Here is a 14,790-nt window from a genome sequence, read left to right as displayed (position 1 = left end):
AAGATACTGCGCAGAACCCTCAAGCTCCCAGGCCTCTGGTAGAGGACCCGAGCTCAGAGGATGAAAGAGACCACCCGCGGAGGGTGAGAAGGGAATTTTATTTATTTTTTTTATGTATGTATTTATTCTGCATATAAGAAAGCTCCATGTCCCTCTGTACTGGTGTGAGGCAATATGCCTCTGACATAAATAAAAAAATTATCACATCAGTTTATTTACGTGTTGCACCAATACACAACTAAAGACACGGTGCGCGATAAAACAGCTACACTCATTTGCAATTACGCACAATGAAATTCAGTCCAAATTCATTTTATTCAGATCTTTCAAATGTACTTAAATATAATACATCTAGGTCCCGATCAAAACCAATTACACACTGTTTCAATCCATGCACAAAATATACAGTAATTTTGTGCATTACAAAATTACTGTAATGCACAATTACAGTAATTGTGCATTACAGTATACAATATACAATATTGTATATTGTATTTAATATACAATATTACTGATTGTATATTAAAATATACAATCAGTAAAAGGTTATCCATATGAGTAAACCAACAGACCTGATTGAATTTCTGCCATATTCACCCAATCGTTGTGTATATTTGTACAAATCCTTTCTGCCATAGTTTATGCTATATGCTATATCATAAAGAGTCAATACATGAAAATGTTTAGATTAGATTAGATTAGAAGTACTTTATTCATCCCAACCGTGAAATTACTGTGCAGTTGCAGCATACACATACACACAGATCAAAATATAAAAAATTAAAATAAGAAAAACTCAAAACAGGTTGATATTTTTGTTTTTCTTTTCAGGCATTCTCAAAATCGTGCACAAATGAAAACTCGTGGCTCATCTGCTAATGCTTACCATGGGGTATTTGCTAGCGTTGCTAACTCCCCGTGCTATGAGAAGTCAAGATCAATAATGCATTGGTGTGGATGTGAGGGACGCTGCTCAAAGGCATTTGCTTATCTCAGATGCCAGTTACCGCTTTCATCCCAGCGACATGCAGTTGTTGTCTGTGCAGAGAAGTGTATGTGGGGCAGTTTAGAGAATGCAGTATTTACACACTTCCCATCATGCGATATTTATTTCGCACCTTGATGTGTTCATCTACTCTGTGCCTCTGAGGAAATAAGCATAAACCAAGAATCAACACAGAACTTCTAAGTCACTAATGCAACTGTCTGTGGGGCTTTTTGATCTCTTCTTTTGGAAGCTAAATCTAATTACACTGAGCTGTTTTTTGGTGGCTAAGTGCTTTACTTGCTCAGACAGGTCAAGAATATAAAACACTGGCAGTGACAAAATTTAATCTGCACTATGCAGGGGACAAAAGGATGCAGGGCTTTTGTTTGAACTGTTTTACTGGTGAAATAAAAGCTGATCAGATGGCTTTTAATAAATCAATTTACATGTTTTCCAGATGAGTAAGCCAGCATGATTTTTGCTTTTTACCATCCATCCACCCATTTTTTAAATTCCCTCTCATTCTTACATTTTTTCGGGTCCCTATCCTGAGTTGGCATCGGGAGAGGCGTTGTCCATCAAGGGGCAACCTTATGCTGACCTTATTTAAGCATTTTAGCTTATGAGAGTTCATACAAAAGTCAAAAGGTTGAAATAAAGTAAAGATGTGGGATGCATGACTATATACCAAGGTCAAGTCTGTAAAATAATTTTTGTCCAAATAAGTAACATATTGGTAGAGATCTATTCAGTGCAAAGAAGTTGATAATTCTCTAAACCAGTGGTTCCCAAACTTTTTCTCCTGGGCCCCCCCAGTGGTTTCCAAACTATTTCTGGGCACCCCCTATGGCTTACAAATAGCTGTCTGGTTGAACGATATGTGTGAGCGAATGGGGTGTTGGGTGGATTCTTAGAGACTCCCTGTTATACTCAGCCTCGTTCCAGACGAAAAAGGGAAGGGGGGGAAATCAACTTTTCGGGGGGCAAAATGAATCATAGATGAACATAGACAACAACACCAGTAGCCTACAAGCTACTTGTTAACAAGCTTAAGGTACTGTATTAATATTAACTAGCTAGTCATCTTTTAGCTAACTTTACCTGCATCCAACAGCATTTGGGGGAAAAACTGTGAAAAGTTCTTTGCCTTTTGCTGGTTTGCTGCCATGATTCTAACACACCTGCGTAGCTCTGCCCAGCAGCAGCAGGTCTCCTTCACTGCCGCACAGGTGTAAACCCAGCACAAGCGTCGTAGCGCTCATGTTGCGTTTAAAGGCGGCTCGGAAAAACAGGTTATGACATGTTAACAATGGATTAAACAGTTTTAACTGCTGATAAAAGTGACAAAGGACACAGATATGGGAAGTCCGGAAGCCCCTAGTGTATCAAATTGACAGAGGAATAACAGAGAGTTGGACATTCTAAGGTAAAAAACCCAGCGCATACAGCGTTCATGTTTTTTCTTTTCTTTTTTTTTTTTTTTCCATCCAGACGGCTTCCCATGCCCCCCCTGCAATGGCACAACGCCCCCATGGGGGGCGTGCCCCACAGTTTGGGAACCTCTGCTCTAAGCTATGAAAGCCTTTAGAGTGTTGTTGCATCTGTTGCCTGGTTTTACAGGCGTATTCTCTTTTGTTTATTGTTATAGGTTTGTTTAATTATAGTGTTAATTTTATAAGTGTTAGACCACAGTGGTAATGCTCATTTTGAAACCACTGTAGACACCAAGCTAGACTTTATGGCTGCCATCTGCTTCTCAACCCCCCGATAAGAGGCTGTTTGTGTTGTTTTGTAAAAATATCAGAACATTTTTGCATTCTTCTTGGTTTATCATTGCGGGTAGTAAAACATCTGGACAAAAAACAACAAGCTTTTGTACACTTGTTGAGTATAGTTTCTGAACGCCTGCTAAGGTTTGAAGTTGGATACAGCAAAATAATATTTTTTAATCAATATTTCTTTTAGCAAGCAGGACTTCCTACAAGCATATTACACATTTTTCTTAGAGCTATTTTAATCGTCTGTCCCAGTTTTTGCCGTCCAGTGCTCAGAAAGTTCATACAAACATGCAATGGATCTATTGCAGGGCTGCACAATATTAAAACATCTTGTGATCGAGACAACGTTGTCTTATATCTTAGCATTTTGGGTAATGTTATATATCCAGAGTGGGAGTCTGCTGCCATGAGCCTATGCAACAGGCTAAATATTGCATATTTATTTAAAATGCAGTTTTATAACCTAAAATATTAGCCATTAATAATTAACTAACTGTCCTGTGGAATATGAACATTGCACACACTGATAATGTGATCACAATATATTTGAGATATATTGCACAGCCTTAGGATATTATTTAATGTATGCATAGCTGCTATTATGTAGCACAAGAAAAGCCAAAGCAGTCAGAAAAATGTACTTTTCGTCGGTCCAACAAAAGTGGGTTACTGGAGTATAGCTGCTCATTCCTTCACACTACTGTTCCCAGAGGCAGCCATAGTCTGCAGCTGTCCTTACAAATCAGGGCTAAATGCAATCAGACTTTTTATAAGCATCTTTCAATTTTTGATTGCTAGAATAATGGAATTTTACTTCAGGAATGATCTAAGTTACAAAAAAAAATTAATTAAAAAGTAAGAAAAAAATTTATATAAGACTGTCTGGTGCATCCTTTTCATACCAGAGCTAATACCAACAAAGTATTCTTTACCTGTCTATGCATCCAAGTAAATAAGTACCAAAGCAGATCACCCAGTGAGCCAATGACTGAATTAATGCAATCATTTTAGCAAGTAAGAAATCAAATATAGGAGTAAAAAAGCTGCTATTGAGGCTTTGGGGCCGCAGTGAGAATTGCTAGTATGGGTGGTTAAGCTTAGCAGGGTGCTGCATATAATAAGAAATGTTGAACAATGGCTAATTTCTTTTGTATTTGTGTTTGGAATGTTTTGAATAATAAAGATTCAGGGGGCGTAGAATAAGGAAAAATTATCTTTCTTCATATTCACTCGTTATAACCCATTCTTTGTCTTAGTCGTAAGTTCTAGAAAGAACAAACTGAATGTATGGTAATTAACATATTCAGAGATGTGCCATAGCATAACCAATCATTAAAAGTTTATCCATATCTCAAAAGTGTTTTTTGAATGCACTGGTATGATTATAGCACTTCTTTTTCCACTTCCCATTAATTATCCATGTTTCTGCATCAGAGCTACAAACTTCAACAAAGTAAGAACTTTTTGAAGCAAGTGCAGTTCATTCAGACAATTGAACCAATTTTAGGATTCAGCTATGTTTGCTAAAACTTGAACCGACTCCAACGGTGGGTCATTTACTCTTCATGTCGCAAAGATTTGGTGACACCACTGACCAATCTGAGCTGAAGCTGCTTTCACGGGTTGATCCAGGAAAAGACTTTCAAAGCAACACCACAAGGGATGGTTATTGTTCTGACAATTATTTCAAAAGAAAGATATGTTTTCTAAAATTTATTACGAATGACTAACGTAAACGAAGCATTTTTAAGAGATTAACAATCTTACAGGGTTAAATTCATTCTGTTTTACCGTCTTTCGAAATCTCCAGTAATCTCTTGCTTTCCTGGCTACATGTTTAAATCTTAGATGAGGTGTCAGCGCTGATGCAACACCACTGAAATACAGAAAAACACAGGTGAGGTGGTGCAATGATGCTTTTTAGAGAAGCTGTCAGTGTTTACCCTAATGGTTTGATGCCTGGAATGTTTTATGGTGCATATTTACATATATCTGATGACTGTGGCATCTTAAAGTATCTGGAAATCGTGTTAAGGATGAACTTGACTTCCAGAGATTAGCATTCTGATGGTAGTTTTCAGTAGTTTCTTTTTCCCACTGTGCCACACAAGGAGGCAGTGTGAGGTGCTGCTTTAAGATACATCATTGGATGTGATTGTAGCTAAGAGACTAAGTTAAAATATAGAAGTTAAAGACGCAGCAATATTATTATTTTCCCAAATTATTTAAAGGCATAGAAATCTTAGATTATGTTAACATCTGAAAGAATGAAAACATTCTCTAAATATATCATCTTTCTTGTTGTCTTGGCATTTAACAAATAAAATTGTGGCAATCCCAACTGACTTGAAACAAAGTTGTCATATTTTATTTCAGACGACATATAAAAATTGCTACAGTGAATGTCAGCATCTGGTTTTGATGTCAGCCGAAGCAAATGTGAAAACTCTAGTTTAACAAAAAACAAAAACAATTTGTTGCTTTCAGGAAAAAAAAAAAGAATCTGCAGTGTCCAAAATATCTCTGTGAGTGAAAATTAGACGCAATCAATTCTAACATTGGGTACGCAATTTGTTGTATCACAGTGATTATTTTAAAGTACCATCAGATTGGGACTCGGATACTGGCTGAAGGCTTTTCTTAAATGACTCAAATCTTGTTATTGGAGACAAAAATGCTTATTGGTTCATCAGCAGTGAGACATTAGTCTGCAGGTACATAATTTACAGATTAAACAAGTTCAGAAATACACAGCTTTGGAAAAAAAAAAAAGAAAGATAAAAAAGCTAACAATCACTTTACACAGCAATCCTCCAATAGCAGACACACTTGTTTGGCACGCTGCTTGTACTTTTTACCTCATCTCACCTCGCTCTGAACTTGCTAATCACATCCCTTAAATCCTGAGCCCAGGAAGCCCAACGGACAGCCTCCGGGTCTTGCTCACAGTTCAGCAAAAATGAAATAAATAAATAAATACAAACTGTACACACAGTGCTTTGTGCGTGTATGTTTTGAGCCGCTCTGAACATGATGCGCGGCCGCATGTCATATTTCATTTGCCTTAGCCAATGGATAACCTTGCACACTGCCACACACAACTTCGCACAAGTGTTTGCACACAGAGACAAATGCGTATTAATTCACGGCATCCCCTCGGCGATGTTTGGTGAATCAAACTCAAGGTCAGACAGAGTTTACTGTGTACACATTGGCTTGACAAAATCAGACAAATGCATTCATTTCTTGCTTATTATTTCCATATTTCTACGCGGCATTGCAATCTCCGTGCAGCCACTGAAAAGCAAGCGTTCGCTTGTTTAAAAGAATTGCTTTCGAAAAAAGAAAAAAAAAATCATGGGGTGAGGATGACTTTTCTACTAATGCTTACAAGCACCATAAACAAAAAGGATATAAAATATTCATGCGGCTAAAACAAGGATGGGAAGTACAGTGTAAGCAAATCAAACTTTATTTGCTTTTAGGCTCGCCTCTGAAAAGGCTTAACTTGATTTGTTGCCTCCATATATGCTTAATTGTGCGGATTAAGTTGTGTTCAGTGTAAGCAAAGTTTCTGCTGTGTTGTAAAATGCAGCAGACTACAGAGGACATAATTTGTAACGCAGACCAAGGAAAATGCTAAGTTTGCAAAGTGTAAACAAAAGAAGACTTTTAAATGCTTGGAGAAATGTGAGAAAAGAGAAACTTTTTCCCCCCCTCCCTCACAAGCAGCAAAAGAGTAGCACAGAAAGGAGGACATGGTAGCACGTTGATCAGAGTGGATTTGAGAACAAGCTGGCTTGCGATCCCAGTGTAATGCAAGCCTGTGCCAAAATCAGTCAGACAACACCTTTGAAATTCTCAATAGCTTCCTTGTGAATCAAGCCAGCCCCCCTTTCACGGCTGCCTGGAGCAGATAACAGGCTCAACCCTGTTAACAATCTCACCTAATAGACTTTTCCCCGTCAATCACTTTTTAAAATACCAATACAGGCCAGCAGCTCATTCAGTTATTCACACTCACATGTCCTCGCACACACAAGCTCACTTCTTCTCACATGTGGTTGAACTTTCTTTGGAGAAACAGCAATAATTTTGCGGACGAGAAGATTTTACAGAGCACAAATGGTTTTTAACCACTTGAGCACACAGGAATAACATTTTAAACATAGGCTTGAATAATAAATATATGGCTAGCAAAGACGTATATTGTGGATGTCCAGATTGGGATTGTTTTGTCTTTGATACCGATCAAAGTAATTTAAGAACAGGCATTTGTCGATGTCTGCATCTATTACCTAATTATATTAAATTATGTTTGTGTGCTTGAAAACTCATTAGCATAGAGTGGAAAAGCACTACATTTCATGAGCTTTACATGGGTTATATTAATATTGGGTTTGAGTCCCACTTAACTCTATCCTGGCCATTCCCTTCCTATGCAACTTCGCTCATTCCTCCATTTAGCATTTGTCCCACTGTGCTTGATTTCTCAGGATGCATTTCACCCTGGTCAATCAGCGAACAGAGGGACGAGCTGTAATGGTGAAATGTTTTGCATTGGTTGTAGTTTGGAAATGGCAGGACAGGAGGTCAAAAAAACCAGTTAGTCCAAATATTCAGTAATTAAAGTCACAGCATTAAAGACATTTTCTTGTTAGCAAAAATACCACCTCTTCATAGTGTTGAGATGGGGCATGACATATGTCACGGAGCTGCACAGCTTTCTGAAATAAAATGAAAGACCAAACAACAACAACAACAACATGTATTGGTAGCTGAAATAGGACAAAGAATCCAACACTGAAAATTTCAAAATGCTTTGACTGGGACCCTGACTGATACATTGGATAAGAAAGAACATTAAAACTCGAGAATACTTAACCCAAAGAGACATATTCATAAGAGTGATTTGATACAAAAGGCAACTATACAATGTAATACAGTACAGCATGTGACGTGGTCTAATACAGTGAGATTACTGGTAAGAAGAGCCTGCAAACAGAAGCAATTAGGCCTGTCACGATAACAAATTTTGCTGAGCGATTAATTGTCTAAAAAATTATTGCGATAAACGATAATATTGTTTCAAGACCTTTTCACACTGATTTAATGGAAATGACTAATAAATACATGCAATTTCCTGCCATAGATAGATACACTTTATTTTCAAATGAACACATAACACTGGAACTGATAAACTAAGTACGTTTTTTGTTAATGGAGACTGAGAATCCATTTTATTTTTGTTTTGGTTGTTTTGTTTAAAATGGATTCTCAGTCTCCATTAACAAAAAACGTACTTGAATAAAAACTAAACAACATAAAGCCAAAGTGGAAATAAATACTGCATTCAACCAAAAGAGTGAAGATTACGAAGTCTGTATACTATATTGCCCTTCAGTAATCACTAGATTTAAATAGAGAAGATGGACACATCTGACTACCTGATGCAGTAGTTCATACTACACGATTTTTTGCCCCTATTTTCCCCTTACGACAATCTTGGATCGTTGGCCGATCTAAGATTGTTGCTGGTGATTTCGTAAACAATCATCCTGCAGTGTGTGGTGTGTTAGGGTAGATTGTCGGTCGTGGCCGCTCCGATCTAAATCGGGGGTTTTCTCGACTGGGAGCTTAACGCTGAATGTGACAGGTAGCCAATCAGAAAACGCTGATTCACCTCCATGTTTTCTGAGGGGAAATTACGGAGGGGAATCCCAAACAACTGACACAGCGCAACCCAACGTCCAGCAGACATCGGAGATATGTGGAAACAACATTAATATTTATTCAACATTTCGTGCAAAGAATATAGAAATGACAAGGAGAGGAGTTGGAGCCAAATTCCTACCGCAGATGATAAACTCAGTAACTTTTCAGCTGTTCTTCGTTAATGTGACATAAATAGGTTATAATGATTTTCATTCAGTCAGGACTTTACGCTGACTCCAGCCACATGCATCACAGGTAGATTCTAGTAAAGCATTAATTAATGCCTGCCATTATTTTGTGCCCATGTGGCTGGACACCACACGGCACAACGAACCCGATTGAACCGTTATACCTAGGACTTGTGTCGGCTAATGTGTGATCTCTCAGGTTTTGAAAATGGGCCGACAATCGGCCGACAACTCGTGTCGTGTGCGCTGGACATTACACTAAGGAAATGAGGAAGGGAGGGTCAGTGGAGAGCACCGGAGCTGAGCCTTCTTTCATTCAGTGTCATCAACAGAAAGAAAAAAGGCAGGATGATAAAGCCGATAATTAAAATGAGGTCGATAGGTGTAATTTATCGTGCGATTAATTGATTTATTGTTTATAGTGACAGGCCTAGGAGCAATGGCAATAATTACTTTTACTCCATTTGAGAAAGGTCTTGTTTGTGTCTATGTGCTGTGTCTGTACTTCTGCGATGCCAGATGGGTCCCTCAGTTGGAACTCTGACAGGTACACACAAGTCATGCCTCCTTCTGTGACCTGGTCGTCACAACTGCATGAAGTGGAACTTGCTAACAGCACCTATGCAGAAACGAGGAATTGTTGTGCAGATGGGCTGCTATGTGCTTGATTGTGCGTTGGACAAACAATGTCATACCTACTCTTAAAAAAGAAAACACAACTTAAATATCAACAACAGAATGCTCTTCATAAAAGATAATAAGGTTATTCTAACATTCACCCAAAGCTCTTCAAAAGAATGATGAGTCTTACAGTAAAATTTCATCTGATGTAATTCGAGGTTTGTTAAATGAGCCCTGCATAAAAAGTAAGACCTCTATCTCTCTCGGGATGTGAGTGCTAAGCTGCGTTTTTAAGCAAGAAATGAAAATGCATCTGTTTGTTTGTAAGGTTGTTCTATAAGGGCCAAAAAGTTGACATGACTTTAACCCCATGGAACAACTGTAAACTTTAGCCTTTTGCATGCTTAAAAGTTGATTGTCCAAAAAGAAGTCTATTAAAGGACCCTTTAAGACCAGCTTTAGATGCAATAGGAATGCCATTCAGGAAGTTGTCCAACATTGGTTAACATCCACACATTCCCAATGAGCATCTTTACTGACAGCACAAAAAAAACAGCGCAATGCACCTGACAACGCATATGGCACACAGAAAGAGTGATGCAACACCGAAGACCTCACGGTAAGTTCCTTACCCACACAAATATGCCATGCGAGCGTGATGCGCAAGGTGTACAAAAACAGCACATCTGACCCACACAGCATGCACAATGCGCTGCACACACTCGCATATGTGTATGCCTATGTAGCCTATTTTGTCACAAATTGCTCTAAATAATAAAAAAGGAAAACAAAGCCTACCTATTAAAGTGAACTCTCCTCCTGCTGGTTCCCAGGCTCAGGTCCCATTTCTGTGACATCTAAAGGAGGAGCAGGTAAAATGACAACATTAGCTTCATTTCTGCTCTTTTTGCCAAACGTTTCGACAAGATTTAAATGTTTTAAAGTCTGTTTACTCATTCTTAGTTAGATTCATTGCACAGTTTTGTTTAGCTTATGGAAAAAGCGGCATCTGGTTAACAAACAAAAGTAAACTAAATAGTTATAATTAATTTAGGATGAATATGCACCCATGCACACAGATGTGCCTACAGCACATTTTGACACAAAAGACTTTTTTTTTACAACCACAAGTCTGTTTAGAACAAAGGAGGGGCAAATAAAAAGTCAAATAACTATGATCAAACATTTTTTTTAAACTCAAAGGAAAAATTAATATTACACACAACGTGTACTCCTGCGGCTTACAGACGAGTGCAGCATATACATGTAATTTTTCTTTTTCTTTTCAAATTTAGTGGGTGTGGCTTATAAATTACAGCGTATTCTTGTTTCAACCAACCAATGGAGAATGGATGTGCATGCACATATTTAAGGAGTAAAGCTAAAAGTGTAGTGGGTCTTTAAAGAATGATGCTCTGTTGTCAAACAGAATTAGGTATTCATCCACACTGTGGCGTAAAGATAAATTAAGCCACGACTCTACATAAACAGAAATCTCCAGAGTGAGAAATTTTTTTAAACCTGCTAAAAACAACATACAAAAACAATACTCGAGTCTTTGGGGACTCATAAACATCAATCTTTGTGTGGTTTAATCCCTGCACCAGTCACTGTGTCACATTCGGAAACAAGCAATTTCTAAATGGCATTGAGATTTTGATGACACAAAGCTGTCGTTAGGGTTGTAATCCTCACAATGGCTGCGACATGTGCTGGTTTTTGTCTCGTATTTTCTTTGTGTCGTTCCTTTTGTGTGACACTTTCCTTCATATTATAAGGACCACCAGGCCCATAAGTTAACTAGCGGCACACCAATCGGGTAAAGAAATTATATTAAATAAATGCAACAGGTCACCTGCAAAAATGCCCCAGTTGTGAAACACTGTCGTCTGGGAGGATGTACTTTTTTTGCTTTAAGTTGGTTTCAGCAACAACTCCAATTCAACACCTTCCACCATCTTCCAATCCAAAATCCCATCAAGGGAGTTCTCAGCATGGCAGTGATCTCCGGCCAAATGTCCAGACGGCTCGTCCAATGGAGGATTCCTGTTACCAAATTGGTGTAACATCAACATAAGGATGGATTCATCACTTCAGAAGATTCTTCCCACTTCCTTGCTAATGATATCAGTTTGACGATGCCCTGTGGCCAGACCCAGCTAGGCGGAGAGAGCCACATCATGTTTAATGTGATCTCTCTTTTTTTTTTTTGTTTGTTTGTTTTTACTTTATTGGATTTAGGCAATTACAAAAAGCGGTTGCATGAAGACAAGTACATTTTTTCAATTGGTCTGCACAATCAATGTCATGTAGTGTTGGTGATTCTATTTTTACACTTTCTCTGTGCAAATGCTTCTACTGCTTTTGGACAAACACAGCAGTGTTCAAACCGCAATGAATACATCAGAATTAGCTGCTGTGCTAACTGTAAGAAATGTTATGAAAAACCGGGTGCTGTTTTGAAAATTGTGCGCAAGCACTTGAAAATGGTAATCAAGCTTGCTGTTATGTATTACAAGTTTCCCACTAGTTGTAATTCAGAAATGAGCTTGGACTTACTCTGCTTCGTCTTGGTCACTTCCGGAGAACTCTGGAAGCTACAATCGGAAGCTAACTTCAACGGCCGCTTCCTCCAAAATATATAAACATATTTTATATATAAAAAACAGACAGTCGACATTTATCCAGGTTTGCTTTTGACTGAAACAAATGTTTTGTCAGAGTGTCCAAGCGAAAAGTAATAGAGCCAAGAGCTACGTTGTTTTCAAATAAAGTTGCCAAGCTTCAGCTCACTGATAAACTCAGCGTAGGTCGCCATTTTTGTTGTGGTAGTGTGTGAACCAAAAGAAGTTGACGCATTTAGATTTGGCCCCTCCTCGTTTACATAATAAGGCAGAAATAATTAAGGCGAAGAAAAAATAGTAGAAGTACAAAAAGATAAATAAATAAATAAATAAATAAATAAATAAAAAATCCAAGCACAACGAAAAATGGCATAAAAATTAAAGATGAAACATTTGAGTAAAAGGAAAAACATTTTGTATGTTTCAATATATAATCTGTTGGAACTAATCTAAAAATAAATATGAATGTTAAATTATAAGATATGAGATTACGTTCTCCTTTTTAAAATTAATTGGTGCATTTTAAGTGTATTGATGTATTTATTGGGCCACTTATGTGTGCCGTTATTTTTTAAGTCTGTCAGCTTCCGACTGAGGATGTCAGTCCTTCATAGTAGACTGACATTAATAACCAGGCCATTTTCTAAGTCACCCAAATCCTCATTCTTCCTGATTCTGATGCTCATTGGATCATGAATTCATCTTCACTATGTTTAAATGTGTAAATGCATTGAGTTGGAGTGAAGCACCTAGCCAATTTGCTATTTGGCCAACTACATCACATAATTAAACAGTTGTAACTAATAAAGTGACAGATAGGTGCATTTCATTTTCACACCACCATCAGATGTTGGCTCAAACAGTCAGTCTTTAAAACCACTATTCAACTTTATTGCCATCCAGAGAAAATTATGAACTTTCTGTCAAATGACTTCATGTAATAATATCACCCAATAAAACAATAATAAAATACAATAAAATGTTCCGTACTCATATGCAACTTACATTCTTGATAGACCCAAATACTACACACAGGTACTCAGAACTATGCCTGGGAGATTAACAACACACAGACCTACAGAATCACTTGCACACACGCACGCACACGCACACACACACACACACACACACACACACACACTCTCTCTCCCTCTTCTTGCAGTTTTGCGTCAGTGCTAAGACCACAGGGACGGTTGACATTTCACTCTGGCTCCGTTTCCATTCCCTGTGATCACAGCCATGCTGCCTCGCCTCCCTTAAAGGTCACTGTTGTTGTTTGTCAAAATTCCAACAAAAACACACCATGCATTGCTCCCTGTGTGAGAGAATGTGTGTTTGTGTGCGTTTGTGTGTGAGAGAGACAGAAAGAGAGAGAGAGATACAGAAACAGAGGTGGAGTTTGTGTGTGTAACTAACATGGTTTCAGAACAAGAATTGTCAGTCAAATCAAATCAGATTTTTAGAAACCTGACCCAGATGCTGTGTGTGCGCAAGAAGAAGGTGTGCTTTGAATTCCTTTCCTGTTTGGGTGGTCACCGACTGATATCTTTTCTTGTTGTTTGCTTAAATTTTAATGAGCCTTTCTGAAATAGTGTCACCATAGCATAAAGTTTGTACAGAAATATCAGATTGATTGGAAATTGCAACAGAAATACATGCATAGAAATGTTTATATTATGATTTGGATTTACTTAAAATTCTTTTAAAGAAAGAGTCGAGCAATATTTTCTGAACTAAATTCTAGTTTAAAGTAACATTTCCAGCAACAGAAATGATGTCTAGTTTACATGGATTTTTTTTTTTAATCATTTTTATGTATCCTTTGGAAACCAGATATATCCCTTTTTTTTGTTTTCAGATAAAGGTAAACTAGTAAGCTATTATCATATAGTCAAACGGTCAAAGCAGGTGAACAAAGACCAAAAAAAGAAAAAAAAACAGTTTATTTAAATATATCTTGAAACAAAAGAAACATATCCATCCAATGGTCCAGAAGTGTTAGTTTTAACTAAAACATATACAAAGATGTAAGCTGCAACACAATGCTACCTCAAACCAACCCAGAACAGTGAGTAATATTTAAATTAAAGCATTATGACCAATTGTAGAAAGATTCAATGTATCAGAAATAATAATAAGGGACAAGCAGTGAACACAAACTAAACCACTTTGTCACAAGCAGTGGATGGCAGTACTTTGGAAATATCACAAGTAAGGCAGTACTTGCTGTACAGAGACAATTGTTGGGATGTTAACAGGCGATATAAAAGGCTAAAAAAAACATTGAAATGGTAATTGTAAACACTGTGTGTTTAGTTTGATGCCATATTAAAAGAATGCCTGTGGAGCTGTGTATCACTTACACTCACAGTGTGATATCGTCACTGGGCCTAATATACAGATAAACTCAAAATTATTCAAACTCCTGGCAAATTTAAACATCTGCTTTTTTCACGTAACCATGAAGTTTGTTTCTAATGGTCAAGGAAACAAAAGGACAAACATAAAACAATCTAAAAAATATTATTTTGTTTGTTTTTCTTTACATTTGATTAAATAGCATGTCGAAGGTTATTTATTGGTGTGTCAGTAATCAATGAAAAAAGCTTTATTGGCCACAGCAATGTAATCATTTTTATAATCTCTGATGCATATCTCCACTGACTATTTTGACAGTTTATGTTAAGTGATGAGCTCCAAATCTTTGAGGCTCAGACGCCTCCTTTCCGTCACCCTAATCTTTAGCCCCTTCAATACACTCTGTATCAAGCTAACGCCATAAGGTCACCCCAAAGCTTTATTATCACTTCCAGTCTAAAGAGAAACATTGGTAAAATGGAAAGATTACTTAAAACCTGCCATTGTTTGCAATGTTT

The 14,790-nt window shown here is 37.6% G+C and overlaps 1 long non-coding RNA gene across 1 annotated transcript in view; it reads right to left on the bottom strand.

Moving 5' to 3' along the window:
* The window catches only part of LOC103139569 (uncharacterized), a 39,398-nt gene extending 27,292 nt beyond the window's left edge, over window positions 1-12,106 (bottom strand). The window contains exons 1-3 of the long non-coding RNA XR_476419.2: window positions 11,850-12,106; window positions 11,194-11,336; window positions 10,089-10,147 (exon numbers count right to left, since the gene is read on the bottom strand). This is a non-coding gene — a long non-coding RNA (uncharacterized LOC103139569). The remainder of the gene's footprint in view (window positions 1-10,088; window positions 10,148-11,193; window positions 11,337-11,849) is intronic.
* Between the last annotated feature and the right edge of the window lie 2,684 nt (window positions 12,107-14,790).

The sequence above is a fragment of the Poecilia formosa genome, unplaced genomic scaffold (assembly GCF_000485575.1).
Source record: "Poecilia formosa unplaced genomic scaffold, Poecilia_formosa-5.1.2 Scaffold62, whole genome shotgun sequence".
Lineage (NCBI taxonomy): Eukaryota > Metazoa > Chordata > Actinopteri > Cyprinodontiformes > Poeciliidae > Poecilia > Poecilia formosa.
This window is presented reverse-complemented; position numbering and strand designations above follow the sequence as displayed.